This window comes from Dipodomys merriami, unplaced genomic scaffold, assembly GCF_024711535.1.
Source record: "Dipodomys merriami isolate MVZ:Mamm:240054 unplaced genomic scaffold, mDipMer1.0.p SCAF_710, whole genome shotgun sequence".
In the NCBI taxonomy this organism is placed as follows: Eukaryota; Metazoa; Chordata; class Mammalia; order Rodentia; family Heteromyidae; genus Dipodomys; species Dipodomys merriami.
The window spans coordinates 272,191-286,132 of record NW_027206303.1 but is presented as its reverse complement, the minus strand read 5'-3'; positions in this window follow the sequence as shown (position 1 = coordinate 286,132).

Sequence of the window (13,942 nt, the reverse complement as noted above, 5' to 3'; positions counted from 1 at the left end):
GAGGATCATGGTCGAAGTCACCCTAGGCAGGAAAGTCCAACTTCAGTGCCAACAAAGCCAGAATCCCTGTGGTTCCAGTGTGGAAGGCCAGCCTTGAGCAAAAGCAGCTCACAGACTGTGCCCATATCCTCAGTTCATGGTCTGGGACTGGGAACAAACAGCCATACACAATGATCTGTGCAGCCATGCGGCTAAAGCAGGTCACCCTCTTGTCTCCAACTGAATTGGATATTGTTCCCTGGGAAAAGGGCTGGGGGAGTTGCTATCTTCTTGACTCCGCCCATGCTGTTTGCATCACAGGATTCTGGCCACACCCCCATTCTTTCATTTTTATTTCTGACCAATGAGATACAAGAATGGTTGCCACGCCCACATTCCATGCTGCCTGGTAGCACCAGGATTCCCACTGTTAGTTTACACCACTACCAGCAGTTGAGGAAGGTATAGATGGCTGAGTGGTGAGAAGAGACTCAAGGCCACTGGAATATAGAAGGAAATTGAGATGCCTGCCTAGTCCCCAGCCCCCTCCCCGCCTTCCCAAGGTGCAGAATTTCAAACATCAGGCAATGGCACCCTGCCAGGCTGTGTAAAGCCACAACTTGGTCAATGGCCTTGGTTCTCTGAGGTCATGTGTCTGCAATGCCACTGCCATTCCCTCTCTCCCCTCCTGGAGCAGCCTCAAGCAACTTCTCCCAGGAGCACATGTGAGTGGCTGCCCCCAAACCACCCCTACCCCAGGTCAGACACTCCTCTGAGGGCACCAAGACCCGCTACTTGTTTCCTCTCCCTGGCTCATAGGAGCCACCTTTCTGTTTTGGGCATTTCTGAAACAGAGCCTCTATATGCTCTGGATGGGCTGGATTGATGTCCTCCTATCTGTGTCAGGTATGTTCCAACGGGACTGGTCATCATTAGTTGGGGGGGGAGACATGTAGCAACATGCACAGTCATCGATTTAGATGGATTATCTCAAACATTTAGTCCACAGCAGCCGATTTTTTTTTTTTTTAATTGTGAAAATACTGTCCAGAGGGGTTAAAATTACATGGTCAGGATATGAGTACATATCTTATCAAGCATTGTGGCCTCCTCCATTGTTTCTCCTTCCCATCCCATTATCCCCCCACTTCCCTAACCGACCCTCCCCCTCCCCCTACCAGAGTTGTCAAGTTCATTTTCGACATACCACTTCTACGTCTCATTGTTGCAATGGGTCCAACTTTAATCCTTATTTCAACGATTTGTTTTTTCCCTTCCCCTCCATAAATTATAACAACATCAAATACAGTGAAAGCAGGGATTATACCGTGGGGGAGGGACATAGAAAGCAACAAATAATCTTATTAATGTACTAGAAACAATCGTATGAAAGAAAAAAATTTGAATAGATATCTTAGGGTTCTTTTCACTAACATGAATTTATCTGAACTTTCATGCTTGACTCAGATATATACTAGTTATTGAAAATAAGGGAAAACAAGGGACCTATGTTTCTTTGGTTCTGGCTTACTTCACTTAATATAATTTTTTCCAAGTCTTTCCATTTCCTAACAAATAGAGCAATGTCATTCATTCTGATGGAGGCATAGAATTCCATTGTGTATATATAACCCATTTTCTTGATCCATTCATCTACCGAAGGGCATCTGGGTTGCTTCCACATCTTAGCTATGGTAAAAAAGGCTTCAATAAACATAGTTGTGCTGCTAGCTTTAGAGCGTTCTTCTTAGTAAAAATTTGGGAAAGTTCCCAAAAGTCGGGTTGCTGGATCATAGGGGAGCTCTATTTTGAGTGCTTTGAGGAACCTCCATACAGCTTTCAAAAGTGGTTGAACAAATTTACACTCCCACCAACAATGAAGTAAGGTTCCCTTCTGTCCACATCCCCTCCAGAATATGTTATCAGAGTTCTTCATTATAGCCATTCTAACTGGGGTGAGGTGGGATCTCGATGTTTTTTTGATTTGCATTACTTTTTTGGCTAGAGAGGTTGAGCATTTCTTCATTTGTCTATTGGCCATCCTTCTTTCTTCTTCAGAGAAGTTTCTCTTTAAGGCTTTAACCTTATTTATTGGGCAGTTGTTTCTTTGAGGATTTGTTGTTGGGGAATTTAATTTTTTGAGTTCCAAGTATATTTTAGATATGAGACCCTTGTCTCTAGTATGGCTAGTGAAGATTTTCTCCCAATCCGTGGGCTTTCTATTGATCTTGCTAGCTATGTCCTTTGCCATGCAGAAGCTCTGCAACTTCGTGCAATCCCATTTGTCCAACATTTCTTTGATTTCTTGTGTTTCTGGGTCTCTATTAAAAAAATTCAACCTGTGCCAAGGAGACCTAGGATTTCTCCTATTCCATCCTGTAATGTTTTCAGAGTGTCTGCTTTGACTCCGAGGTCTTTGATCCATTTGGAGTTGATTCTGGTGGACGGTGATATATAAGGATCTAGCTTTAGTTTTCTACAAGTAGTTAACCAATTTTGCCAGCACCTTTTACTGAAGAGGCTGTCTTTCTTCCATTCTATTATTTTAGTTCCCTTATCGAAAAGTAGTTGGCTATATGTCTGTAGGTTCATTTCTGGGATTTCAATTCTATTTCATTGGTCCTGAGGTCTGTTCTTATGCCAGTACCAAGCTGTTTTGATTACAATTGCTTTGTAGTAGAGTTTGAAATTTGGTATGATATTCCTCCAGCACAGTTTTTTCTGTTGAGGATCATTTTGCTATTCGGGTTCTTTTATTGTCCTCTATGAATTATTGGATTGCCTCTTCTATTTCCTTGAAGAATGAGGTTGTAATATTGATAGGTTTCGCACTGAATTTGTAGAGAGCCTTGGGAAGGATTGCAATTTTCACGATTTTGATCTTTCCAATCCATGAGCATGGGAGTTTTTGCCACTTTCTAAGATCTCTTTTGATTTCCTTTTTCAGGTTTTTAAAATTTTCATCATAGAGTTCCTTCCCTTCTTTGGTTAAGTTAATTCCTAGGTATTTTATTTTTTGTGGGGCTATTACGAATGGAGATGCTTTCCTAACTTCAGCCACACTTTTCTCATTGTTGGTATACAGAAAAGCCATTGATTTTGGGGGGTTAATTTTATACCCAGCTACTTTGCCAAAGTTTTGAATCAGCTTGAGTAATTTGGGAGTGGAGTCTATGGGATTCTTTAAATACAAGATCATGACATTTGCAAAGACGGAGAGTTTTACTTCTTCTTTCCCTCTTTGGATCCCCTTTATGTCTGCATCTTGACTTATTCCTGTAGTTAGGCATTCTAATACTAGATTGAAGAGAAGTGGAGAGAGTGGACCTTATTGTCTCATTCCTGAGTTAAGAGGAAATGGCTTTAGTTTTTCACCATTAAGTATAATGCTGGCTGTAGGTTTGTCATATATAGTCTTTATTGTATTGAGGAAAGTTCCATGGGTTCCTAATTTTTCCAGAACAATCATCATAAAGGTGCGTTGGATCTTGTCAAATGCTTTTTCTGCATCTATTGAGATAACCAGGTGGTTCTTATCTTTGCTCCTGTTGATGTGATGAATTATATTAATTGATTTGCGTATATTGACCCATCTTTGCATCCCTGAAATGAATCCTGTTTGATCATGGTGTAGAATTTTTTGGATGAATTGTTGAAGTCGATTGGCCAAAATTTTGTTGAGAAGTTTTGCATCAATGTTCATCAAATAAATGGGTCTATAGTTATCTTTCTGTGATGTGTCCCTGCCTGGTTTGGGCATGAGGGTTATTATGGCTTCATAGAATGAGTTCAGTAGTGAACTTTCTCTTTCAATTTCATTGAAGATTTGGAGGAGTATTGGTGTGAGCTGTATTTTCAAGGGCTTATAGAATTATGCTGTAAAGCCATTTGGTCCTGGGCTTTTCTTAGATGGGATGTGTGTTATTGATGTTTCTATTTCAGTGCTTGATATGGGCCTGTTAAGATAGTTTAACTCATCTTGGTTTAGTTTTGGCATGTCAATATTTGCTAGGAAAAGGTCCATTTCTGCCAAGTTCTCAAACTTATTAGCATAAAATTTTGAGACGTATCCCCTTATAATGTTCTGAATCTTGGTTGTTTCTGTGGTGATGTTTCCATTCTCATCTCTGAGTATATTTATTTGGGTGTGTTCTCTTCTTTTCCTGATAAGATTTGCTAAGAGTCTGTCAATTTTGTTAATTTTTTGGAAGTAACAAATCTTTGTTTTGTTGATTCTTTCTATGATTTTTTTTGGATTCTAATTCATTTAATTATGATTTAATTTTAATTTTTCTTACCATCTACTGGATTGGGGATCATCTTGCTGCTCTTTTTCAAGGAGACTCAGATGTCTCATTAAATGGTTGGTTTCAGATCTCTCTAATTTGTTGATGTATGAACTCAGAGCTATAAACTTGCCTGTGAGTACTGCCTTTGCTGTGTCCCAAAGAGCTGGTAATTTGTGTGTTCATCAACATTTGAATTTCTTTTCTAATCTCTTCCATGACCCACTCGTGATTCAGCTGTGTGTTGTTCCAGTGTGTTACAGGATTTTCTCTGGTGGCTTTTCCTGTTGAGTTTTAACTTTTTACCCTTTTGGCCTGAGAGAATGCAAGGTATTACTTCAATGTTTCTGAAAAGAGATAAAAAAGTACACACACATATACCCCTAAAATAAAAATAATGAGAGGAAGAAAAAATTAATAGAAAAAAATTAAAGTTAAAAATTAAAAATTAAAAAAACTTTTAGAAAAAAAATTATAAAAGTTACAAAAAAAGAGTTCTTTGATTTTTTTGTGGGGGATGGGATGATCTTGTATCTCCCTTGTGTTCTTAACCTGTCTCTTGTTGGAGGCTCTGGTCTACTTGTGTTTGATTTTCCTGTGGCTTGAATGGTTTCTTAACTCAGTTTGAGCAGGCAGAAAAATCACAGCAGACGATTCTTGACCACAGGTGAAGCTCTGGGTAGGTTCGTAACAATCAGACCTCATTCTCCTCACAGGACAGTTGTGAGGAAACAAGGGATTTATACAGAGGGATCTCTGGAGAATGGCTAGGAACAGAGGGAGTAGTCTTCAGATAAGGTTCTCGGAAATTCTGTGAGGAAATGACAGGAAGATAGCCAGAAAGGGCTCAGGTGGGGCCTGTTATTAATTGTGCAACAGATGTGGGATTATGAAACAAAACATGGCTCTCTCTCATCATTACCCTATCCCCATGAGGAAGAGGATCCTTCACTGTGTTGGGTTTTGCAGCTGGAGATACCAAGGCAGAGAGAAGCCAGATGACCTACTTATGACTTCAACTTCAGAGGAAGCTCTTCCTGACTTTGCTACCATGCTCCCTAGGACAATGGGTGCTATTCAGTCCGCTTCTTGTGGTAGGAAGTCCACTTCTTGTCAGTCGTGGGGCTAGAACTCTAGGCATGGGCGATGTTTCCAAAAGCCTCAGCAAAAGGCAGTGTTCTACGACTTGAGCCCATAGCACTACTTTTGATTTTCTGGTGGTTCTTTGGAGATAAGAGTCTCACAGACGTTCCTGCCTGAGCTGGTTATGAACCATGATCCTCATATCTCAGCGTCCTGTGTTGTCAGGATTAGAATTCTGAGCCACTGGCACCAGACTTAATTGTAATTCTGACTTTTTTTCTCTCTCTCTTTCACAAGAACTGGTCAAATGGGTGCTGGAGGAGGGGGCTCATCATCCCCATGTGGCTGGAACCCAAGGTTGGCCCTCTCATTCTGGAGGTTGGCTGTGGGTCAGGAGCTGTCTCCTCAGCTTGTTGAAACAGCTCCATGAGATAAGCCCTTCTGTTACCTGGATAGACCGTAACAGTTATTCATTGTCCATCCAGCCTTACTAGACTTATTGTATTGTATTGCTTTCTACATCATTTTCTAGCACCTGGCCAAAATTATGATACGTAGTTACAGAATGAAAATGTAATGCCATCTTAAGAAAGTTATTTAGGGCTCTGGGAATGTAGCTTCATGGTACGGTGATTGACTAGCATCCATGAAACCCTGGGTTCAATTCCTTAGTAACACACACACACACAAACACACACACACACACACACACACACACAAAACCACTGGAAGTGGTGCTGTGCCTCAAATGATAGAAAGCTAGCATTGAGCAAGAAAAAAAAAAGCTCAGGAAAATTCCCTACCCCTCAGTTTATGCCCCTCGACTGGCAAAAAGAACAAAAACAAATCAAATCAAAACAAAACAAAAACATTCAGTTAGTAAATGCAAAATAAATAACCCAGACTTGGAATATATAATTGCTCCTTCCATACTGACACCTGACAACAGTTCCTAATTCATGTACTTTACTTATATGAGGATACTGTGTTGAAAAACGTCTTGTTCATTAAGTCACAGCAATTAATGCCAGGGATGTGCTTAGATGTCAGGTAACGTTTAATTCTGGAAATTCAACCATTCCAGGATTTGTGTTGTCACTGCTAATCACAAAGAGAATGGTAGGCTATGTGTGATTTTGAAATCTTTTTGGTCAGTTATGGCACCAAAAATGCAGAGGCTAATTAATAGTTGTGAAAGAAAATAAGGAATAGATAGAAGGAATAAATGATAGTAATTAAGGTATACCAGAAACTGTTCTTGAGAACCATTTTTGGTTATTGTAGAACTAGTTGTCAGCTAGGCTTTTCCTCATTGCCTTTAGCATTCTAAATCTCTTAGGCTAGCTCTTAATCTCTGTGTGATAAATGTATCTCCTTCTATGCTATTCTTTCATACCTTATCTCCTTTGCTTTCTAAAAATCTTATTCTTTCTATATTTTTCTATTAACATTTCCTGATAGTAAATACACCTATACAGATGGCAGAGGATGCTAATGTAAGGGTCCCATAGCTCATCAGTCATTAATGTAACAAAATGGAAAGGAGGACATATTTATTGCTACTTCAATTTTTTTGAAATGCTGCAATATCATTTGGTTAAAATTTCCATTCTTTGTCTACACAGTGTCATTCAGTGCACATAAATGCAAATATGAGCCAGGTGCTGGTGGTTTACTCCTGTAATCCTAGCTACTTAGGAGGTTGAGACCAGAGGATTGTGGTTCAAAGCCAGCCTGGTCAGGAAAGTCCACGAGACCCTAATCTTCAATTAACCACCAGAAACCCGGAGGTGGTGCTCTAGCTTAGCACCCAGGATCAGAGTTCAAGCCCCACAACGAACAAAAAAGGTGAAATATGACTTTAAGTTTCCCTAAAAGGAATGGCAATTTCAATAATCTTCCCAAACAAAAAAATTACAAAATGATTCAGTGCACCTACTTTTGCTGAGTTATGTTATGGATTCTTTTCTGGACATATGCTCTAAAAACAAATCATTTAACTAGGGATGCAGGTGGACCCATTTCAACAATAAGATGTACAAGTCGTTATGTCGAAAAACAAACTTTACAACCTTGGTGGGGGGGAGGATCGGGTATGGGGAGGGGGGAATATGGGAAGGGATGGGAAGGGGAAACAAAGAGGAGGCAACCATGATTGATAAGAAATTTACTCGTTATCTTTCCCATGTAATTGTAACTCCTCTGTACGGTATGCTCACAATAATAAAGAAAGAAAAAAATTGTAAAATATTAGCTTTACAATAAACTTCATCTAATATTTCTCGTTTGAAAAGAGAAGTCTATACAGTTGATGTCACTTAGCTTTCTTACTATCTTAGTTTAAAGCCAAACCAGGCATGAGAGTCTGTCATACTCTTATTTGTAATTACACAGCAAAAAAGCCAGAAGTGGAGTTTTGGTTCAAGCAGTAGAGTACTAGCTTTGGGGGTAGGTGAGCAGGAAAGAAAACTGTTCAGGGACAGGGTTCAGCCTCTGGGTTCAAGCCCCAGAACCAACACAAGCTAAACACAAAAAAGCAAACAAAAAACCAGATATTTCATTGGGACCCTCCTTAAAGGAGTATTGGTTTGAAAAGTGGATCTTTTTGCTGATCATACGCACTGGATGCTTTTTTGGAATCATTATTGCCCTGGAGAACTCAGGACCAAACTAAAATAATTGATAACTGACTTCTGCAACAAAAGAATCATCTCAGGGGTGAAATATCCATGCAAAAAAACACTATAAAACATCCTTGTCTTTGTTTCTTTGCAGTAGAATTTTTTGGGGGGTCCAGTCTTGTGCCTGAAATCTGGGCCTGGGCGCTTTACCTCAGCTCTTCAACTCAAGGCTAGCGCTTTACCACTTGAGCCACAGCACCTCTTCTGGCTTATTTTTGCTTATGTGGTGCTGAGGAACCTAATCCAGGGCCTCAGGCATGCAAGGCAAGTGCTCTACCACAGAGCCAACTTCCCAGCCCCTGCAGAAGAACATATTTAAAACAACGTTATTTCTTTTTGTTCTATGCTGGCCATCAAATGGCACATTATATCTTTTTGTAATACTCTCAACTAGAAGTTTACAGAAAAATTATACATAAGTGAAAACACACTAGAAAAAGTCAGGGACAGAGTTTCCTTCAAGCCTTCGGATTCTCTTCTTTTACAGTAAAAAGAAAAGCACAAGTTAACTTCAACTTTGTCAATCCTCTATGTTCCATTCCTCTACTGGGATCAGTTTCCATATCCAGTAACAGTTACTTCCAGGAACAATCTATGGTGCTGCTTGAGGTATAATGAGTGATTTCTGGCTTCACCGAAATAACACAAGAACACATTTGGACCTGATGTAACACGTGTTTCAGAGACAACTTAGTAAAGAGAAAATATGAAATTTATATTTCTTATAAATACATTATTCATGAGTATATTGAATTCAAAATCTGTAAATTCTCTGTGAATTAAGGCGAATTTTAAAGAGGAAGAATGTTCTCTGATCATTTTTTTTGTGAGTGTATGCGCTGCACATTATTTCCCAAGTGTACATGAATTTGTTTACTCGTGTTAACTATAGCAATAATAACAGAAAGAGAAATTCTGTGTTTAAGTATAAGGGTTCAATACACTATAGAAGACTCGACAAATAAGACCACATTGAAACAATAAAACCAAGTCTAGTATGTAGATTTATGAGAGTGATATAGAGAAAGGATTACTCCTACGTGGAACACGAAGTATGAGGCCACTCCCTTCCTAAGCACTCTTGCTAATGACACAACTTTGTAGAAATTAGAATGGAAGAATAATTCTGTTTCCAATGCAAGTCATGGATTTAATAAGGAAAAAATTCCATCTTGAGAGAGCAGGGAATATACTAGCCATCAACTGGTGGATAAGATCACATTTTTTTCTTACCTTTACTTATATATTTTTTGTTGGTGGTGATCTTGGCACTTGAATTCTGGGCCTGGGCACTGTCCCTCTGGTATTCCGCTCAAGGATAATGCTCTACCACTTTAGCCACAGTGTGGCTTCCAGTTTTCTTGCAGTAAATTGGAGAAAAGAGTCTCCTGGACTTTCCTACCTGGGCTGGCTTTGAACCCCAATCCTCAGATCTCACCACCACCCAGCTTGGGATCACATTTCTAACAGTGTACATTCAACATATGTAATGTGTATGCTCATATATCTTTATATGAATTCTTGAGTTAAAAATCTGGGCTACAACAAAGCAAACTTGTCTAAATTCAGAAACATTGAAGTTATACCCTGCATTCTCTCTGATCACAAGGGAATAAAATTAGAACTCAACACCAAAAGCCACCAAAGAAAGTCCGGTATCACATGGAGGCTAAACAAACCACTGCTGAATCAAGAGTGGGTCATGGAAGAGATTAGAAAGGAAATTCAAATATTCATGCTATTCAACAAAAATGAACACACAAATTACCAGCTCCTCTGGGACACAGCAAAGGCAGTACTCATAGGCAAGTTTATAGCTCTGAGCTCCTACATCAACAAATTGGAGAGATCTGAAACTAACAATTTAATGACACATCTAAACCTCCTTGAAAAAGAGCAGCAAGATAAACCCCAATCCAGTAGACGGAAAGAAATAATCAAAATTAAATCAGAATTAAATGAATTAGAATCCAAAAAAAACTATAGAAAGAATCAACAAAACAAAGAGTTGGTTCTTTGAAAAACTTAACAAAATTGACAGATCCTTAGCAAACCTTATCAGAAAAAGAAGAGAACACACGCAAATTAATAAAATCAGAGATGAGAATGGAAACATTACCACGGAAACATCCAAGATTCAGAACATTATAAGGGAATACTTCTCAAAACTTTATGCTAATAAGTTCGACAACTTGTCAGAAATGGACCTCTTCCTAGCAAATATTGACATGCCAAAACTAAACCAAGATGAGTTAAACCAGCTTAACAGGCCCATATCAAGCATTGAAATAGAAACAGCAATAAGAGACCTCCCAGCTAAGAAAAGTCCAGGACCAGATGGTTTTACAGAGGAATTTTACAAGGCCTTCAAAGCAGAACTCACACCAATTCTCCTCCAACTCTTCAATGAAATTGAAAAAGAAAGCTCACTACCGAACACATTCTATGAAGCCATCATAACCCTCATCCCAAAACCAGGCAGGGACTCATCAAAGAAAGAGAACTATAGACCCATTTCTTTGATGAACATCGATGCAAAACTTCTCAACAAAATTTTGGCCAATCGACTTCAACAATTCATCCAAAAAATCATACACCACGATCAAACAGGATTCATTTCAGGGATGCAAAGCTGGTTCAATACGCAAATCAATTAATATTATTCATCACATCAACAGGAGCAAGAACAAGAACCACATGGTTATCTCAATAGATGCAGAAAAAGCATTCGACAAGATCCAACACCCCTTTATGATGAAGGTTTTGGAAAAATTAGGAATCCATGGAACATTCCTCAATACAATAAAGGCTGTATATGACAAACCTACAGCCAGCATTATACTCAATGGTGAAAAACTAAAGCCATTTCCTCTTAACTCAGGAACAAGACAAGGATGCCCACTCTCTCCACTTCTCTTCAATCTAGTATTAGAATGCCTAGCTACAGCAATAAGACAAGATGCAGACATAAAGGGGATCCAAATAGGGAAAGAAGAAATAAAACTCTCCCTCTTTGCAGATGACATGATCTTGTATTTAAAGAATCCCATAGACTCCACTCCCAAATTACTCAAGCTGATTCAAAACTTTGGCAAAGTAGCAGGTTATAAAATTAACCCCCAAAAATCAATGGCTTTTCTGTATGCCAACAATGAGAAAAGTGTGGCTGAAATTAGGAAAGCAACTCCATTTGTAATAGCCACACAAAAAATAAAATACCTAGGAATTAACTTAACTAAAGAAGTGAAGGACTTCTATGAGGAAAACTTTAAAATCTTGAAAAAGGAAATCAACACAGAACTTAAAAAATGGCAAAACCTCCCATGCTCCTGTATTGGCAAGATTAACATCGTGAAAATGGCACTACTTCCCAAGGCTATCTACAAATTCAACGCAATACCAATCAAAATTCCACCCTCATTCTTCAAGGAAATAGAAGAGGCAATCCAAAAATTCATATGGAACAATAAAAGACCCCGAATAGCAAAAACACTTCTCAACGGAAAGAACACTGCTGGAGGAATATCAATACCAAATTTCAAACTCTACTATAAAGCCATAGTAATCAAAACAGCTTGGTATTGGCATAAGAACAGACCTCAGGACCAATGGAATAGAATTGAAAACCCAGAAATGAACCTACAGACCTATAGCCATCTAATCTTCGATAAGGATGCTAAAACAATAGAATGGAAGAAAGACAGCCTCTTCAGTAAATGGTGCTGGCAAAATTGGTTAACTACATGTAGAAAACTAAAGCTAGATCCTTATATATCACCCTGCACCAGAATCAACTCCAAATGGATCAAAGACCTTGAACTCAAAGCAGACACTCTGAAAACATTACAGGATGGAATAGGAGAAACCCTAGGTCTCCTTGGTTCAGGCCAAAATTTTCTGAATAGAGACCCGGAAACACAACAAATCAAAGAAAGGTTGGACAAATGGGATTGCATAAGGTTGCAGAGCTTCTGCAGGCAAATGACATAGCTGGCAAGATCAATAGAAAGCCCACCGATTGGGAGAAGATCTTTACTAGCCATACAACGGACAAGGGTCCCATATCTAAAATATACTTGAACTCAAAAAATTAAACCACCCAACAACAAATCCTCAAAGAAACAACTGCCCAATAAATAAGTGGGCGAAAGACTTAAAGAGAAGCTTCTCTGAAGAAGAAAGAAGGATGGGCATTAGACACATGAAGAAATGTTCAACATCCCTAGCCATAAAAGAAATGCAAATCAAAACAACATTGAGATATCACCTCACTCCAGTTAGAAGAGCAAAAATCAAGAACTCTAACAACAACAGATGTTGGAGGGGATGTGGACAGAAAGGAACCTTACTTCATTGTTGGTGGGAATGTAAACCTTTTCAACCACTTTGGAAAGCAGTATGGAGGTTCCTCAAAAGACTTCACATAGATCTCCCCTATGATCCAGCAATCGCACTTTTGGGCATTTACCCAAATGTATACAAACAAGACCACACTAAAGCTACCAGCACAACTATGTTTATTGCAGCAATATTTACCATAGCTAAGATATGGAACCAACCCAGAAGCCCCTCAGTAGATGAATGGATCAAGAAAATGTGGTATATATACCCAATGGAATTCTATGCCTCCATCAGAAAGAATGACATTTCCCCATTTGTTAGGAAATGGAAAGGCTTGGAAAAAATTATATTAAGTGAAGTAAGCCAGGCCCAAAGAAACATAGGTCCCATGGTTTCCCTTATTTGCAATATCTAGTATAGGTATGAGTCAAGCGGAAAAGATCAGATAATGTGATGTTAGGAAAATGAACCCTTAAATATGTATTTTAATGTTTTCGTTTCTTTCATGCCTGTGTTTCTAACGCATTTATAAGATTATTTCTTTGTTGCTTTGTATGTCCCTCCCCCACAGTGTAACCCCCGCTTTCACTTTATTTGATGTCAGTATAACATGTGGAGGAGAGGGGGACAAACAAGTCGTTTAAGGATTCAGGTGGACCTGTTGTAACAAGGAGAATTACAAAATGTCATGTCAAAGCAAGCTTTACAATGTCGGAGTGGGGGGGGAGGGGGGTATGATTGGGTGGGGGGGAGGGTGGAGGCTGGGAAGGGAGGTGAAGGGTAAACAAAGGAGGAGGCTGCAATGCTTGGTAAGAAATGTATGCATTATCCTGCCAATGTAATTGTAACCCCTCTGTACAGTATGTTCTCAAATAAAATAAAATTTAAAAAAAATCTGGGCTACAGCTTAGACTTTACACTCACAAAAATATTTGTAGTTTAAAAGTTGTTTCTACTGGATAAATGAAACCTAAGTATGTAAAGGAGTCTGGGAAGGTCAGATTGCATCCAGCCTTGGCAGAACAGTGTTTGAGACACTATCTATAATTAACCAGCCAAAAGCTAGATTGGAAGAATGACTCAGGTGATGGAATAACAGTCATGAGCAAGAATAAGAGCTTGAGGCTTTTGCATACATACATATAAACATACACATACACACAGAGGCACTTATATGTGCACACACATATACACAAATGAAGCAACTCTCAGAATATGTAGAAAAGTTAGAAAACAATAGAAAGTATGTCCTGAGTGAGACTAGAATCAAGTGATAATTTTTAAAATTAGAAAATCCTAAAGTGAACTTTCTTCAAAAAAGTTTGAGAATATTACATAAGTAGGGACCAGAGACAGTAAGAGTCAAGTAATCAATATTAAAGGGATAGGATCCATGGAGGAATGAATCAGAGACTCGGTAGGTGCATTTGAAAATGTTCATACCCTGTGTTAAATGTTAGAACATCTTTGAAAATAGTGCATGAACAGTCTGAGAAGTCTAGTGGATAATATCACTGGAAAAGTTCAGAATTGATAGTCTGTATCTAGATTAAATAAACTAAGAAGAGGCTG